Source organism: Opisthocomus hoazin, chromosome 1, assembly GCF_030867145.1.
Source record: "Opisthocomus hoazin isolate bOpiHoa1 chromosome 1, bOpiHoa1.hap1, whole genome shotgun sequence".
NCBI classification, from domain to species: Eukaryota; Metazoa; Chordata; class Aves; order Opisthocomiformes; family Opisthocomidae; genus Opisthocomus; species Opisthocomus hoazin.
In genome coordinates this window covers 14,834,165-14,850,627 of record NC_134414.1, presented here as the reverse complement: position 1 = coordinate 14,850,627, position 16,463 = coordinate 14,834,165, and the positions used below count along the sequence as shown (strand labels likewise).

General features: G+C 45.1%; 1 protein-coding gene across 4 annotated transcripts in view; it reads right to left on the bottom strand.

Moving 5' to 3' along the window:
* Window positions 1-1,130, bottom strand: part of CEP295 (centrosomal protein 295) — a 45,575-nt gene extending 44,445 nt beyond the window's left edge. For all 4 annotated transcript variants that reach the window (XM_075417333.1, XM_075417340.1, XM_075417345.1 and 1 more), the window contains exon 1: window positions 1,056-1,130. The gene's annotated coding sequence lies outside the window, so the exon portion shown is untranslated. The remainder of the gene's footprint in view (window positions 1-1,055) is intronic.
* Between the last annotated feature and the right edge of the window lie 15,333 nt (window positions 1,131-16,463).

Below are 16,463 nucleotides of genomic sequence, written 5' to 3'. Positions count from 1 at the left end.
TGTAGATTTTGTTGTTGAACCAGGATCTGCTGGCTCTACAGACTGTTTCCCATTTTCCTTGCAATTACCATCTTTATCTGCACTGTAAAAAAAAAAAAAAAAAAACCAACAAAAAAACCCAAAAAACACCCACCCGAAACCTTTTTTCGGCGTGATATGCAGCCTAGTCCAAAACTGCCCCCCAATCTTTGTTTGATCTTTAAATATTTATATTCCAGAAGATACTCTCTCAAAACAAACCAACAAAGACTTTCAAAAGCCACTGTTTAGTTTTAAAAATCAACAGGTTATTACTAGTGAACAATCCACATAGCACCAACAATTTAAGCAACATGTTACACGAGGAAAGATTCCTTTTCAGCATCATAAACAAAAAAGACACAATACCCAAAACTCTAAATAAATCGAGGTGTATCAACACAATAATTATCCATAAGGATGCTTTTGAAACAGGGTTATCAGGCCAACGAACCCCAAGTTCGTTACAGGATAAGGAGGGACAGCACACCGCGGTTTCTGCCAGGCTTCCCTTACCCAGCTGACGAGGTGCAAACCAGAAGCTCATCGACACACGCAACTACGGAGCAAGTGACTACAACCCCCCCCGCAGAGCAAGTGCGGTCCAGAGGGGGCACAATCCAGAGCCAAGAGACCCGACGCTTGAGGGCCAAGAGCGGCAGCGGCCGACGCTTGCCCAGGCTCAGCCGCCGCGCAAAGCGACCGGCGCGCGCACACGAGGGCCACTCCCGAGCCGGCCTCCCCCGGGCACACCGCACCCCGGGGGCCGCCGTGAGCCGCGGCAGCGCCTGCTCTCGCCAGAGCCGGGCAGCGGGGAGCAGGCGCAGGCCGAGCCCCGCCGCCAGCCAGCGCGGCCCAGCAGGCCCCGCGCCCGCTCGGGCCGCCCCCTCTCTCCCCCCGGTCACCGGCGGCCGCTCGGCCAGCCCGGGCTGCGGCGGGACAAGGCGGAGGGAAGCGGCAGGGAAGCGCTCCCGGCCCCAGGCGCAGAAAAGTGAGCGCGGGGCAAAGCGCAGGGGAACGAGCAGCCCCGCACCTACCCGACACTCCCGCACGACCGCGCGCTCCCACCGCCGCCAACGGCTGCCGCCTCCTGCCGCGTCACCTCCGGCGCGCGCCCCGAGCGGCCAATGACCGCAGGCGCGGCGGGAAACCAGGAGGCGCGGCGGGACTGGCCCTCTGCGCACGCGCAGCGCTTCCCGCGCCGCTTCCCGCCACGCCGCCCAACCTTCCAGGCTCACCGCAGCGCGCATGCGCCAGCGGGCCACCCTTCCCCGCCTCCCGGTGCGCCAGAGCCCCGCCCCTGCCTTCTGGTGACCAATGAGAACCGCGGAAAGCCGTGACTGGCCGGTGAGGCCGAACGCGGTGACTACAAAATAGGCGCTGGGGGTAGGGGAGGCGTTTGGTGCCCTTCTACCTCACCGCTCCGCTCTCAGCCAGGCCCTTCTCCCTCACCGCCCTGCTCTCAGCCAGGCCCTGCCCGAGGGCTGGTTTGAACGGAGTTGATGTTTTTATCCACTGAATCGGGCGATCCCAGCGCGCGTTCGAAGGGGTTTATGACCCTGGTTTCCTCACTGCGCTACACCAGCAGTTACCTGGGTCAGGGATTCCCAGGGCGAAAGCCCCTGTGGGAGGGCTCTCGGCCGGACCAGAAACGGGGAGGGCGCGGAGGGAAGCTCAGCACTGCTGGTTTCACCTCTCTTCCTCGGTCCGCGCTCTTTGTGGACGCGCTGTACGAGCAGAAGGAGTAAATTCAGACCACGGCGGTACACCCGCAGTGCCGCTCCGCCTGTCTCCAGCCTGGCAAAGCTGCTGCTGCACCCTCAGAGCCAGTGCTGACCTACCTTTCCCAAACCCCTTTTTCCTTTTCAACTACTGTCTGCTCCTTGTAAGCCTGATTCAATACTTGTTCGCTTCTTTGGTTTTATCCTCATGTTTTAGTTTTCCTTCTGAAAGGGACCATTTAGCATACATGTGAGACTTGCAGCCGTTGGGATTTGAAAGCAGAGCCATCTGATATCCTTGATTTATGAGGAACACAAAACTGAAGAAAAACTTTGTTATTCTTGTTGAGAGAAACAATTCTGCTGCACGTGTGGATGAAGCAAGAGCGGCTGTGTTAGGCTGTTTCTGTGTTCCCAGGGTCTGAGCTGCTGCGGCAAAATTGGAAGAAACGCTTGTGGCTTTGTAACTTCTCAGGCACAAAGGAGACCATCGGTTGTCTTGTGCTGAAACGTGACTGCAAAATACAACTACTTTCCATGGCCGTTCCTTCTTGAAACAGTAAAAGAACAATGTTGTATTAGCAGCTAACTGTCATGGCAACCCACCATACTGTGCCCTGGAGGACTGAAACCAGGAGGGCCGAGATTACTTGGTAAAACTTAGCAGTTTTGTGCACATGGATGCATGGCCACCCAGGAAACGCACTAAAAAAATACAGGATTGCAAAACAAAAGACATAAGCCTAGGAAGAAGAGGTAACATAGCGCTGAATATGCTTTCTTCCCCACCTTTGGCATTTTACTGCTAAACTGCCTTCTTATTCACAGGCTTCTGTGCTATGGGATCAGTTAGGGAGACAATTTGCTTTCTGTCAAGTGCTTGCAACTTGCTGCAAGCTGCTGACTGTAATAGCTGGTACCAAGTTAACACCTGATTGTACATTAAAGACACCCAGATGTTTCACAGTATGCATACTGAATAAATTAAACTTGAGCAGTGTGCTTACAAATGTGTTTCCCAGTCTCCTTATTGGATTTTTTTGTCCTTCAGCATTTTCACTAAGGCAGCGCTCTCCACAATAACATCTCTTCTAAATAGCTTTATCCTGTAGGTCAACAGGTGAAAAAAAAATTGAAGACAGTCTATTAAGAGAGTAATTGAGATTATAGATTTTAGAATCCTCTACTTACATAAAATGTGAAAGAGGTCAAATAGATGATCCTCAATTATGCTACTGGAAAAAAAGGGATATTATGAAACCTACCCGTGCAGGGTAAGAATTTTGTTTCAAGGGTGTTTTATACTCACTGCATTGCAGAACTATTTCTGCTACCACTTCCTTTACATACATATACTGAAAAGCAGGTATTTAACAAACAGACATTTTAATACTGTAATGTTTTCTACTTTTTACTACACCTGTTAGAATTCTAGCATTACAGGTCTGCATTCATTCTTTCCCCTTGTGAAGCTGATGGTGTTCCTTTTGTAAAAAGGTGAATAGTGATGCAGCAATATTGGTGCATCTAACCAGGCATATATAAAACCGGAGATAATGGCTCCCCTGTGCTTCAATTACTGGTCACATTTCTCCTGAGGGAAAAGAATGATACTTGGAGGAGTTATCTACAAATTCCCAGGCTAGCTGGGGGAAAATCTGAATTTATTTTCAGGAACAGAATGCTTTCTGTACATAAGAATGTCTTGCAGTGTGAATCTACATGAAAACACAGATTTAAAAGAAATAATTTTCATTTCCTGTGTTTGAAGTTGAAGAGAGGTTGTATCACTGTGAAGTCCGCTGCTGAGGTGGCCTGCAGCGCACGGTCAGGGGCTCAAATCACAGTAGAGGCCTTCTGCTGTCCCAGAAAATGGCTTTTGAAAGCCAGACTGTCCGTACTTCCCTATCACAGAGGATGTTTACTCCATCAGCAGATGAACCGCTGCAAGAGAAGTTGGCACAGACACGTTGCCTTGGTGTGCTCTCTGAGACTGCTTAGTCTGGCCATAAGATTAGTGAGCCTGGAGTTGCTTTCACGTGCCCAGAGAGCAGATTCCCCATCTCACAGGCAGGTCGAGTAGACCAGCATATGCAACCTATCCCTCTTACGGCCACACTTGCTCCCTTCTCCATCAGGAATTCCTAACTGGCTGCTCATGTCTCCCACCCTCACAGGGGAAGGATGACCTTGCAGGATTTTCTGCATCTTCAGCAGGGAAGCACTGGGTTTATGGGCTTTCTGAGATCCAGTAATGGAACAGTGCAGCCACCTGACGGCTCACCCTTGTGCAGGATTTGGCATCCTGCAAGAATCAAGTATTCTCCTTGAAAACCTCTGAAGGAAGAGCTTTAAATAAAGTGCCATATTCAGATACTAAACCCCCTGCCCCGAGTCCTCTAACACCTCATTAGACAGTAATGCAGTTTTCTGTTTCGGGTCTCCTTCTCGCTGATTACTGAAGTATCTGAGTGAAATGAGAACTCTCGGTTTGAACTGGCCTTTCTCTCCATTCAGTATTGCTCAGTGTCACATACCACGCTATCATACGGTCTTAAATGTTTCCCCACGGATCATTTTGGTTTGATCTGTGATTACTTCTCCCATGCTGTTTTATCTTTTTTAGCAGCTGATATGGGACGTCTAATTATCATGACTGCCAGGAACTAACAGGATGTGTTTTTACAAAGGTTTGTAATCCTCCAGTTCATACAGTCGCACAACTGCATAGTGCTTTTGTTAAACAGTTTGCATCAAATACATTTTTTACATGTAAACTTTGCAAACATAGATGAAGTTTCCTAACAAGGAAAAAAGGCTAATCTTTATTTTTTAAGACTGCTGGTCTACTGTGGTCAGCCCATGCAAGCACAGCCTATAATAACAGTCTCTGCCTGAGACTGATTTGGACACAAATTTTCTTGACAGATGTGGAAGGGTAGCTTTCATTATTATATCCCGTGACATGTAATAGAAGGCTGCAAAGCAATGCTTTCCACTACCAAAGCAACTGTATCCAGAGCTGTACCTGTATAAATTCTCAGCTTGCGGATTCTAGTCATAAAAAAGATACTAAAGTTAAAAAAAGATGTATCAAAATATAAGGCATTTAAAGCTAAGTAGCTGGTAAAAGGGTAATTACATGTAATTAAATTAAATACAATGTACATCCCATAATTATTGTCATGGAAAGACAAAGAAATGGTGCAAATTCAGATCTGGTTTTACACATAAATGGTGGTGTCTTACAGAAAAAAAAATTGCATGCTTTCTTATGACATTAGTCCAGAAGCTCTTATTAGGGAACAAATAGCAACCTTAAGCAATGCCCATTCTCTGTCACAAATGTCCCTGGGACTTCACCCAGCGTCCTTGGCCCAGCCTAATGGTTTGGGTCTCTGGAAAACAACCAGCCTTGGGATGGTTAAGAGCAGCATCAAGTGCTTAAGAGTTTATTATTCACAGATGAACCATGGTGCTGCATAAGGTCATTTTAAAATGGGCCCTCAAACTCTCTCCCAAAGCTTGAAGCCAACAGAAGTGAGCTGGAGTCAGGTTTTTAGAGGCAAAAAGGAGCCTCGTGTAGCTATACCGCTGCACGTCCTCAGAACCGGTCTGCTTAATTGCTTAGCGATGCCAGTGTATGCAGAATTCTACAGCACAAACTTGGTGTGTGCGCTTTACAAAAATTCCTGTAGTCTGTGTTCAGCCTTCTAAAACATGCTGGAACCATACATATAACTTTCTCCAGTTGTTATAATATGCATAGTAACTATGTGCACAAACAGGCCAATTATGCTCAGTCCAGTGAGTTTACAGCTGGTCTTTGCCAACTTCTCTCAGCTACTGTGCCATATCGTTTGGCTAACCTTCCTTTGTTTCTGCTTGTGACATCTACTTTTATTCAATTTCAGAGACTATACTAAACATTACTTGCATTATTGCAGGTAGTTTCAAGCAGAAAATAGAATGGTGCTGGATTTTCTGGTATCTCCTTTAAATAACGGATTCTACTTCCAGCAAGATCTCTTAAATGGCTTAAAATTTTACCTTGTAGAAAAAGACATCCTCACATGATTAAAAATGCTTTTTTCATTTAGTCCTACATTAGTAGTAAGCATCATATTTTCAGCATGTAGTACAGATGAAACTGGGACAAAAGCTTTTTTTTTTCTGATTTTAAAATTATTACTTTTTCTCCAACCTAAATTGGCTTATTTTGTATTGCTTGCCTCCTCCTTTTGGTTGTTATGTTTATTCAACGTTTATATTTATTTATGCTATTCAGTGCTTATATTTATGTCAGTGGCAGCGAAGAACACTGAAAGGGACAGGAAAACTCACCTGATTAACAGGTGGCTCAGAGACTGGTGCCGTTGGTGGAATTTTGGCTTCTTTGATCATGGGGAGGTCTACATGGCACCCGGCCTACTGGCGAGAGGTGGAGTGCAGCTGCCTCAAAGGGCAAAAAGGATTCTTGCCCATGAGCTGGCAGGGCTCATCAAGAGGGCTTTAAACTAGGTTCGAAGGGGGAAGGGAACATAACCCGGCTCACTAGGGATGAGCCCAGGCATGGCATGCCAGGGTCAGGGGTGACATCGACAGCCCAGCTCAAGCGCATCTACACCAAAGCACGCAGCATGGGCAATAAACAGGAGGAGCTGGAAGCTGTTGTACAGTAGCACAGCTATGACTTGGTGTCCATCACAGAAACGTGGTGGGATGACTCTCATGGCTGGAGTGCTGTGATGGATGGCTATCAGCTCTTCAGAAGGCATAGGCGAGGAAAGAGAGGCGGTGGGGTGGCTCTGTATGTCAGGGACAGCTGCGATTGCATAGAGCTCGACGATTGTGCTGACAAGGTTGAATGCTATGGGTAAAGACGAGGGGGAAAGCCAACAAGGCAGACATCCTGCTGGGAGTCTATTACAGAACACCCAACCAGGATGAAGAGGCAGATGAAGTTTTCCACAAGAGGCTGGCAGAAGTCTCACAATCGGTAGCCCTTGTTCTCGGTGGGGGACTTTAACTTAACAGACATCTGCTGGAAATAGGACACAGCGGAGAGGAAACAGGCTAGGAGGTTCCTGGAGTGTGTGGCAGATAACGTCCTGAGGCAGCAGGTGAGTGAGCCTACCAGGGGAAGTGCCTTGCTAGACCTGCTGTTTACTGACAGAGAAGGGCTGGTGGGAGATGTGGTGGTCGGAGGCCATCTTGGGCTTAGCAACCATGAAATGACAGAGCTCTCAGTTCGAGGTGAAGATGAGAGGGGGGCCAGCAAAACCACCACCATGGACTTTCGGAGGGCAGACTTTGGCCTGTTCAGGACACTGGTTGAGAGGGTCCCTTGGGAGAGAGTGCTGAAGGGCAAAGGGGTCCAGGCAGGCCGGACATTCTTCCAAGAGGAAGTCTTCAAGGCACAGGAGCAGGCTGTCCCCATGTGCCGCAAGACGAACCGGTGGGGAGGATGACCAGCCTGGCTGAAGACGGAGCTCTTGCTGGGACTCAGGAAAAAAAGAAGCGTCTGCCACCTATGGAAGAAAGGGCAGGCAACTCCAGAGGAGTACAGGGGTCTCGTTAGGTCGTGTAGAGAGGAAATTAGAAAGGCGAAAGCCCAGCTAGAACTCAGGCTGGCCACTGTTGTAAGGGACAACAAAACATGTCTTTACAAATACATCAACAACAATAAGAGGGCCAAGGAGAGTCTCTATCCCTTATAGGATGCGAGGGGAATATTGCCAACAAGGACGAGGATAAGGCTGAGGTACTTCATGCCTTCTTCGCCTCAGTCTTTAATAGTCAGACTGGTTATCCCCAGGGTAGTCAGCCCCCAGTGCTGGAAGATAGGGAAAGAGAGTAGAACAAACCTCCCATAATCCAGGAGGAAGCAGTTAACGACCTGCTATGCGACCTGGATGCTTACAAGTCTATGGGGCCAGATGGGATCCACCCCAGAGTGCTGAGGGAACTGGTGGAGGAGCTGGCCAAGAGACTCTCCATCAGCTATCAGCAGTCCTGGCTAACAGGGGAGGTCCCAGATTAGTGGAGGATCACCAGTGTAACACCCATCTACAAGAAAGGCCGGAAGGAGGATCCCGGGAACTACAGGCCTGTCAGCCTGACCTCGGTGCCAGGGAAGATTATGGAGCAATTCGTCCTGCATGCGCTCACCGGGCATGTGAAGGACAACCAGGGCATCAGGCCCAGTCAGCATGGGTTCATGAAAGGCAGGTCCTGCTTGACCACCTGGTCTCCTTATGTGACCAGGTGACCCAGCTAGTGGATAAGGGAAAGGCTGTGGATGCTACCTACCTGGACTTTGGTAAGGCCTTTGACACCGTTCCCCACAGCATCCTCCTGGAGTAACTAGCTGCCCACGGTTTGGATGGGTGTACTCTCTGCTGGATAAAGAACTGGCTGAATGGCCGAGTGCAAAGAGTGGTGGTGAAGGCAGTTAAAATCCAGCTGGCGACCGGTCACAAGTGGTATCCCCCAGGGCTCAGTTTTGGGTCCAGTCTTGTTTCACCCTTTATCAATGATCTGGATGAGGGGATTGAGTGCTCCCTCAGTAAGTTTGCAGATGACACCAAGCTGAGTGGGACTGTCGATCTGCTGGAGGGTAGGAAGGCTCTGCAGACGGATCTGGACAGAATGGATCGATGGGCCGAGGCCAACTGTATGAGCTTCCACAAGGCCAAATGCTGGGTCCTGCCCTTCGGTCACAACAACCCCATGCAACGCTACAGGCTTGGGGAAGAGTGGCCTGGAAAGCTGCCCGGCAGAAAAGGACCTTGGGGTGTTGGTCGACAGCCAGCTGAACATGAGCCAGCAGTGTGCCCGGGTGGCCAAGAAGGCCAAGGGCATCCTGGCTTGTATCAGCAATAGTGTGGCCAGCAGGAGTAGGGAGGTGATTGTGCCCCTGTACTCGGCACTGGTGAGGCCACACCTCGAGCACTGTGTTCAGTTTTGGGCCCCTCACTACAAGAAGGACATTGGGTTGCTGGAGCGTGTCCAGAGAAGGGCAACAAGGCTGGTGAGGGGTCTGGAGAACAAATCTTACGAGGAGCGTCTGAGGGAGCTGGAACTGTTTAGTCTGGAGAAGAGGAGGCTGAGGGGGGACCTTATTGCTCTCTACAACTACCTGAAAAGAGGCTGTAGTGAGGCGGGTGTTGGTCTCTTCTCCCAACTAACTAGCGACAGGACGAGAGGCAATGGCCTCAAGCTGCATCAGGGGAGGTTTAGATTGGATATTAGGAAAAATTTCTTTACTGAAATAGTGGTCAGGCATTGGAATAGGCCTCACAGTGAGGTGGTGGAGTCATCATTCCTGGAGGTGTTTAAAAAAGACGTGTAGATGTGGCACTTCAGGATATGGTTTAGTAGGCATGGTGGCATTGGGTGGATGGTTGGACTTGATTATCTTAGAGGTCTTTTCCAACCTATGATTCTATGATTCTATGATTCATTGTATACAGGAGGTGTTGGAGTTTTCACCAGCTTCAGTTTCCCTTGGATGTGCATCCAAATGCTGTGCTGTAAGCAATAAAATTAATGTAAGAACATCTTGAAGAGCAGCTAAGGCTTTAAGTCTACAAATCACCAAAGAAGAGGTTAAAGGTTCTGGATGAAATCATCAAGAACAAGTAAGGTCAGGTCCTGCCAGCTTGATGATTGATTCGATCAGAGTCCTTTTTGATGTCTTAATAGTCATTTATACATAAAGCAACTAAAAAGGTGTGCTAGATGATCCCTTTTCTTTACTGCTGGCTTCTGCCATCTCTGACAGCTTTTACAGCGGTGACATACAGGAAAAGATACAGAATGCTGTTCTCCTCTCAGGAAAGTACGTCATTATCCTTGATATCTGTTACAATATCTTAATATTGTTTATGAAATACCAGCAAAATGTTCACAGTTTAAAAGAGTGGATCCTGGTTTGATCAAGACCTTCACAGTGTAAATCAAACAGACTATATGATCAGACAGACATGTGATTTACCAGATTACACTTCTACCATGAATTAGCTTTGATGTTTTCTTTAGTAGAGAGAAACGGATGATATAGATGGAGTCATTAAAAGGCTTTACGGAGGAAATATGTTTCAAAGAGAATCTTACGAGAGGAATGGATGGTGGAGAAAAATTTAGAAGGAATGAGAATGAAATTGCGCCAAGAGAAGGAACTTGGAAAAAGCTGCAGAGCAAACAAACCTGCATTTAGAAGAAAGCAGTGAACATGGAGCAGTGATATACTGGTTCTTCTTGCTCTCATTTTACTCCTTTAAACAGAAACCTGTCTTTCTTAGACATGGAGACATTTTCTGTCATAATTTTGCTAAATTTTGTAGAAACCTGGGAGGGATCAAAGAACAAAGGGTCTTTAGTGATTGGAAGGAGGTAAATTGAGAGTCAAGTCTGAAAGAAGAAAATGTGGAAGGGAATCTGATTAATGACTTAGATGCTACTTTGGTAAACTGGAGTCTGAGCTTCAGTTTTCTGCGAGACCATAGATTTTTGTGTGTGTGATCTTGGCTTAGACTCTTTGGGATTGATCCGGTAAATGGAACTAAGTCTCAGAATCCTGATCCTGAAAAGCCTTGCTAAGCTACTGAGGTCTAGAAGAAGTCAGCATCTTTTAATCCTAAAGATCCCTGACCTTCTAGACTTGCTGACCTTTACATGCTCAAGCTGTTCTAATGTTGACAGGACTGAATGGCTCAGAATCTAAACCTGAACAAGACTGAGGAATTACATTTTTTTTATATAGGTCAACATCTAGTGTACTCAAAGTACATGTAACACAACAACTGCACAGGGTTCTGCACAAAATATGATACAATTTTATGTTGTGGTTGGAGAGAAGAGGCAATTGGAGACCAGGCCTCCTGTTTTCCATGTTTCCAGAACATCTCTGTGGGAGTTGACTCTGACTTGTATGAAAAAACACTGAATCTTTCCCACTTCCTCCACAAGTGTTGTGACCACCAAACTGCTGTTAAGTCGATGCTGTTCCTACCACCTGTTCCTGTTGAGGTAAAAAAAAAAAAAAAAAGAGCTTTGCCCAGCCTTTTTTTTGAAAATGTGAGTTCCTATATTTAGTAGAGGTTTGCTGTTAAAGACATATTTTCTGAAAAGCATATCCCTACAGGTCTGAGGTGGAATTTAGTATATATTCCTTTTCTCAGTATTTCCTATAAGCTAGTGCTAGATAGCTGCAACCTTTGGCTTTAAGTGGTTCTCTACTGGTGTGCTCACGTCCGTAGATCATGCGTTGAGGATCCAGTAACACCTAGGTGATGTACCCAGCAGTATGAGCCTACAGCAGCCCTAAAATTGGATGCATCTTTTGAATCTGGCTCTTTGTTTCAGATATTAAAGTAATAGTGAAGTCAGTCAAGGGGACAGCAGCAGTAGTGGAGAATGACATGGACAGCATTATCATTTGCCCCACTAATGTCCTTGGTAAAGTAAAACCATTTTTTTCTCACTGGCCCAATAAAATTGCCTCAATCTGCTTCCTTGGGTGATCAATGCTCATCTGAAATTTTATCACTGTCCTTTTTAGAGGATAATTTAATTGTTTTACATTTATGGAGGCAAGGTAATAACCTTAGATTTACATAGAGCTAATTTCTTTCTTTGTGAGTGGGTTCTGCAGGATATGAGCAATTAAACTTCTGTGGGAGGATACAGGAAACATGATTAATGGATCAAAGAGACACCATCTAAGGGAAATGGGTATAATACCAAGGGAGATAATGCTCCATTTCATAATAGTTATGCAAATATGCCAAATGTTGGAGAATTCAATTAATATTTGACAAATGGATTTTCTGTGATGCAGAGTAAACACATACTGGGGAAAAAAATAAAGCTCTATTGCACATTATCCATTAGCTTCCTCTCATGCAGGCTGGGTTGGCTGGTCAGGCATCTCATTCCACTGCAGGTGGCAAAGAACAGCTAGGCACGAATCAGTGCCAGACAGTGATACTGTTCGGATGAAAAAGGTTGACCGAGGTTAATTTCTGCGCACATAAGGCCAATCAGTACTTGTCACTGTGCTTAGGTCTATTGCTCAGTCCTCTGTTAAAAGTTAGATTTGCTTCCATGTAAATGAAAAGTGGTTTAAGAATGAAGGTGACAGAATTAAACAACATTCATGTTCCTGATTTTTTTTTCAGTTTTCTTCTCTGTAAAAGCAACATTAGTAGAAAAAACAATAATCAAATAATAACAGAATGCCTGAGCTAGTGGAAGACACTCAAAAAACCTGAGCCTCAGTTACCCAAGTATCAAATGAGGTTAATCCTAATGATATGTAGAGGCAATGACTCATTCAGATACTGTAGCGATCGGAGATGCACTAATATCTAGATTTATTGAAACCATAAGTTTCTTGTTTGCTTGCTAGCTTCCATAGCGGATATGGTATTTTAATCTCTATTCTAAAATACTCTTTTCCCTTACTAAGGATTTAATACGAGGTTTTGTTCTAAGAAATCCCGATCCAGAGAAGGAAGGCATTTGAGAAGCATACCGAAGAGTTTCTGAACATACAGACTGGGCACTGACTAACGAAATGTGGCAACAGTTACGAGCTGAAGTTATAAACTCCAGTTTTTCCTTTAGCTGCAACTGTGCTATAGCTAGGTATCAGGGCTATACCTGTATGCACACCCAGAACCCTTAGGTCACGGAGTCCCTGCGTGGTCTAGGAACTCCCCAGCTAGTTATTTGCATGATTTAGATTGACTTGAAGCAATGGATCGACTTGAGACAAAGTGACAGACTGGACTTCCAGCCACTTTCACAATTAAAAATCTGACTTTCACAGAAGCTCTAAAGACAGAAATTTTGGACAGTTCTAGAGATTTCCCAGGCAGCTCCTTCTGTCCCAGTATCAATTTGTATGCTTAACTGTGTTGATTAACATTCTGATTGGAGAATCTGTTTGAGAGACTCCCTTACATAGTTCTTGCTGCAGAACTGACCAAACTTTACATAGGCACTCATAAATAGGCAGTAGAAACAGTTCCTATATATGCAAAACCAGTCACATAGGACCTTTGTACGTACTTACGACAGTTAGGAGGTGTTTTGTATGGAGTGTAAGATAATCTGTAGGAATGGATTATATATGTGCTGCAGTGGTCACGTAGTACCACAGACCAGCTAGATTATCTACGAATTGAGCAAAACAGTGGTTTAAGAAGCTGGATCACATGATCCAATTAAGATGCCATTGCAAGGACCCCTTGCAATGGCAACTCCCATTGCCATCTCAACAACTACCAACTGTCCTGCTTGAGAGTTTAATTCACCATGCAAGCATTACCCTGTGGCAAAACCTGAAGAAGCCATTTCTTTTTAGCCAACACTGAATGTATGTGCAAAAGAAATCCTGGGCTGTTAGGACTCCCATGCCTTGCAGTCAGGAGGAGTTCTAGGGACATTCCTTCAGTGCCTAGAGACGGGAGGAATTAGTCTTCAAAATCCTGTGTTCTCAGCAAACCTGCTCTTGGAGACAGCATGTTCCTACTTGACTTCGAAGCTCTCTCAATTCTTCAAATGAGACTTCCGTTTATCGCTCTGTTCTGTGAAAGTAGGTGCCTACCCTGTGAAAACAGAAGTCCACCATGATGCAACCAGGAATGACTAGCTGAGCTATAAAATTATATATATATCACACAAGGACTGTATTTTTTTCAGCGTAAAGCATGACAGCCAAGTTACCCTATTTAGAAGTGATACTACTGTTGCTTCTTCAGTGCTGTCGCTTAGTGGTCAAAGACATTACCCAGGGCAGTGAAGATTTGAGGTTGATCCTTGGCCTGCAAATGCCCTGTCTCAGGCTAGGAAGGTCTCTCTGGGGCATGCCCTGTGCCAACTGGGCTGCTGTGCCTCCAGAAATGAGACTGGAAAGAAAGCAGACAGGGCAGTGCAAGGCTCTGGAGGCCTGGAAAGAAAGGTGAGGGGACCTGGAAGTCAGGCAAAGACTGAATTCTTCTCTGCTGTTCTCTGAACTATCAATGCATTTTACATTAGGTAGTCATGAAATGAACATTCAAAGCTAATGAGGAAGATAAAAGCCCAGTTTAGGCTTGTACTTCAGCCATTATATTCCTCTAGAAAGAATGAGCCACGCTTGGTTAGCCCACTACAGTGAGGGGAAGGCTCTGTGCTGTGTGTCCTGACTGGGCAGAAGCTCCCAAGTCCAGGAGAAGAGAGGTGCTCAGACACATGTTATCCTCAGGATTTTATACTGGCTGTACACTAAGCCCTTGCTTGGCATTCTGGGCTACCCTGGGAAGTGTCTAATTCTTTTCTTTGAGAATATGGACCTTACACGCATAATTTCAATTCTTTGATTCACCCTGCTGAGACCAGACTTTGTGATGCCTGTAAGAAGTGCATAAATAGGCACTTTGGATCTCATCCTCACATCATTTAAGTGTGCATTTTCCCTTTGCTTTTGACTGCAGGGGAGGATATGAGCCCTATTTTCTACTTGCAAGGCATGTGTTCATTCTGATTCACTGTGGTCAAGTTACAAGATCTTAAGAAAATCCTCATCTCTTCTTCTAAGCCATCTATTCAAATCAGAGATACTAGACTTTAATAAATATTGCTATTTTCCCAAGTTTATTACTCCTTTTAACAAGAAGTTCTGCTGTGATCTTTGAGCTATTGCCTTTAACAGATGACTTCCCTGTTGTCAGGGCTGATTGTATCGCAAAATGTATTAATCTAACCCACATGTACACTTGAGTTCAGTGTATCTTGGCAGACATCCACCACCGGACTCAGTGCTGAACAACACAGAGTATTTTTCTAATTGGACATAAAATTCGTAGTTTTATCACATGATTCTTTACTATACACTGTGTCCGATTAGATTTAATGAGCTCATTTTCAGGACAAGTTGGTCAAACCAGTGTTATTGCTAATTTATAGAGGCTACAGAAAAAGTTACCTAATTAATTTCTCTCCTAAATTAAAACCTTCTAGGAAATATGGTTGCTTCTTTTCCTTTTAGCATGTGAATGTACAAAAGCCTAATTCTGGAAATAAAATGTTTTCCCAGTATGCAATTTCCAATGATTGTTGTAATATCTTTGTTTTTTCTTGCAAATGTTTTGGCAACCTAGACAAGTCTAGCATATTCTTATCTCATGTTAATAAAACCAAACTAGGTGGCATGATGACTGAGGCACCAGTAGCAATGTAGCTATCATAGCATGAACTGAACAAGCCAGCTTGAAATCCTGTGTAAATACTTGGCAGGTGGCGCCCAAGCTACTCCAGCTACACTGCCAGCTCAAGCGTTCAGTGCAAAAACATTCTTGGTTAATACAGAACTGGTTTAACAATGTTTTTATTTGGAAAAATTATCTCACTGGATACAGTCATGCTGGCTTGGACAGAAGGAAGCTTCAGCCATTAATTTCTAAATTCATTAGACCTTGCAAGCTACGCAAACCTGAGCTGGTCCATGCTGGAAAGTTGTGAACTACAGACCTGATTCAAGAGATTATAGCTGAACCCCTGGAAAGATTAGAGCATGGAAAACAACACAGAGGAAGGGCTTCATTTGGCTTCCTCGTCAGAGCAGCACTAGCTGAGAGGATAACAAAGCAGACTGGTAAGTTATTTGTTGAAGATGCAATGCAAAATGTCGGTGTTAACACATGGTTGAGAAGAGTGGTATTTGAAAAAAAACGGAGATCCAAACACTTGAGACAGTCATTCATAAGGAAGGGTTCCTGACAGGCTGATGTTATTTTATGTGCTACTCTTCTGTCTTCTACCTTTCATTTAATGTCAGTGGATAGACGATGGGAGCTGGTAGGCCAAGGTTCTCTTTCCAATTTCAAGAGCAGGGATGGGAGAAGCTACATGGGATGGCTGCTGCTGGAAACGGCACCCCCACTCCCTCCCTTTTCTTCCCTGTGCTCGGCTGCATGGCTTCCTCCCACCTCGTTCACCAGCTGATTTGTTTAGGCAAGGCACTTGTCCTAGTGGGATCACCTTCCACAGCTGCAAAATGGGAGTAATACAACTATTTTTGAAAAATGCATTGAGAACTACCAGCGTGAACCTCAGAACAGGAGTGGAAATTATTGTTATTGCAGCTTTACTTGCCTCTGCTTGCTTTGTGACAGTGTCCCAGGCCATGATCACTTCATAAATTGCTAGTTCTGAATCACGAAGAATCAAACCATTGTGTTCTTGTTTGCGTTGGACAGACATATACTAAGGCTTTCATGCCTGGTATCTTTGCTACTTCTTACAAAGACATATCTCATTTATATACAGAAATAACAAGACAGAAAAATGTTAAAAGGATTGCCTGAAAGCTGCAGATCACTTCTGGAAATAATTATTTCTCTGTCCACCATTTTGTCTGTGTATATTTTATTCTCTCTCAGTGCATATATAACAACAAATTACTTTGCAGAATCAAAGCTGTTTATTTTAAACTTACAATGCTCTCTTTTGACCTGTACATAAACAAGCAGCATACTGGAGGACATATGCACATTTTACACATACTAACCCTTTGGTGTTTATTTATTTACATGCATCTGGCTGCTTTCCTAACAGAATACACCAGTCTTCCTTCCCTAATGAAAGTAGTCATGGAAAAACTGCTTGAGGTGCTATAATGAAAGCCAATGTATCATGCTGAGTCTTTAGCAGAGTGGGTTAAGCATGAGCACC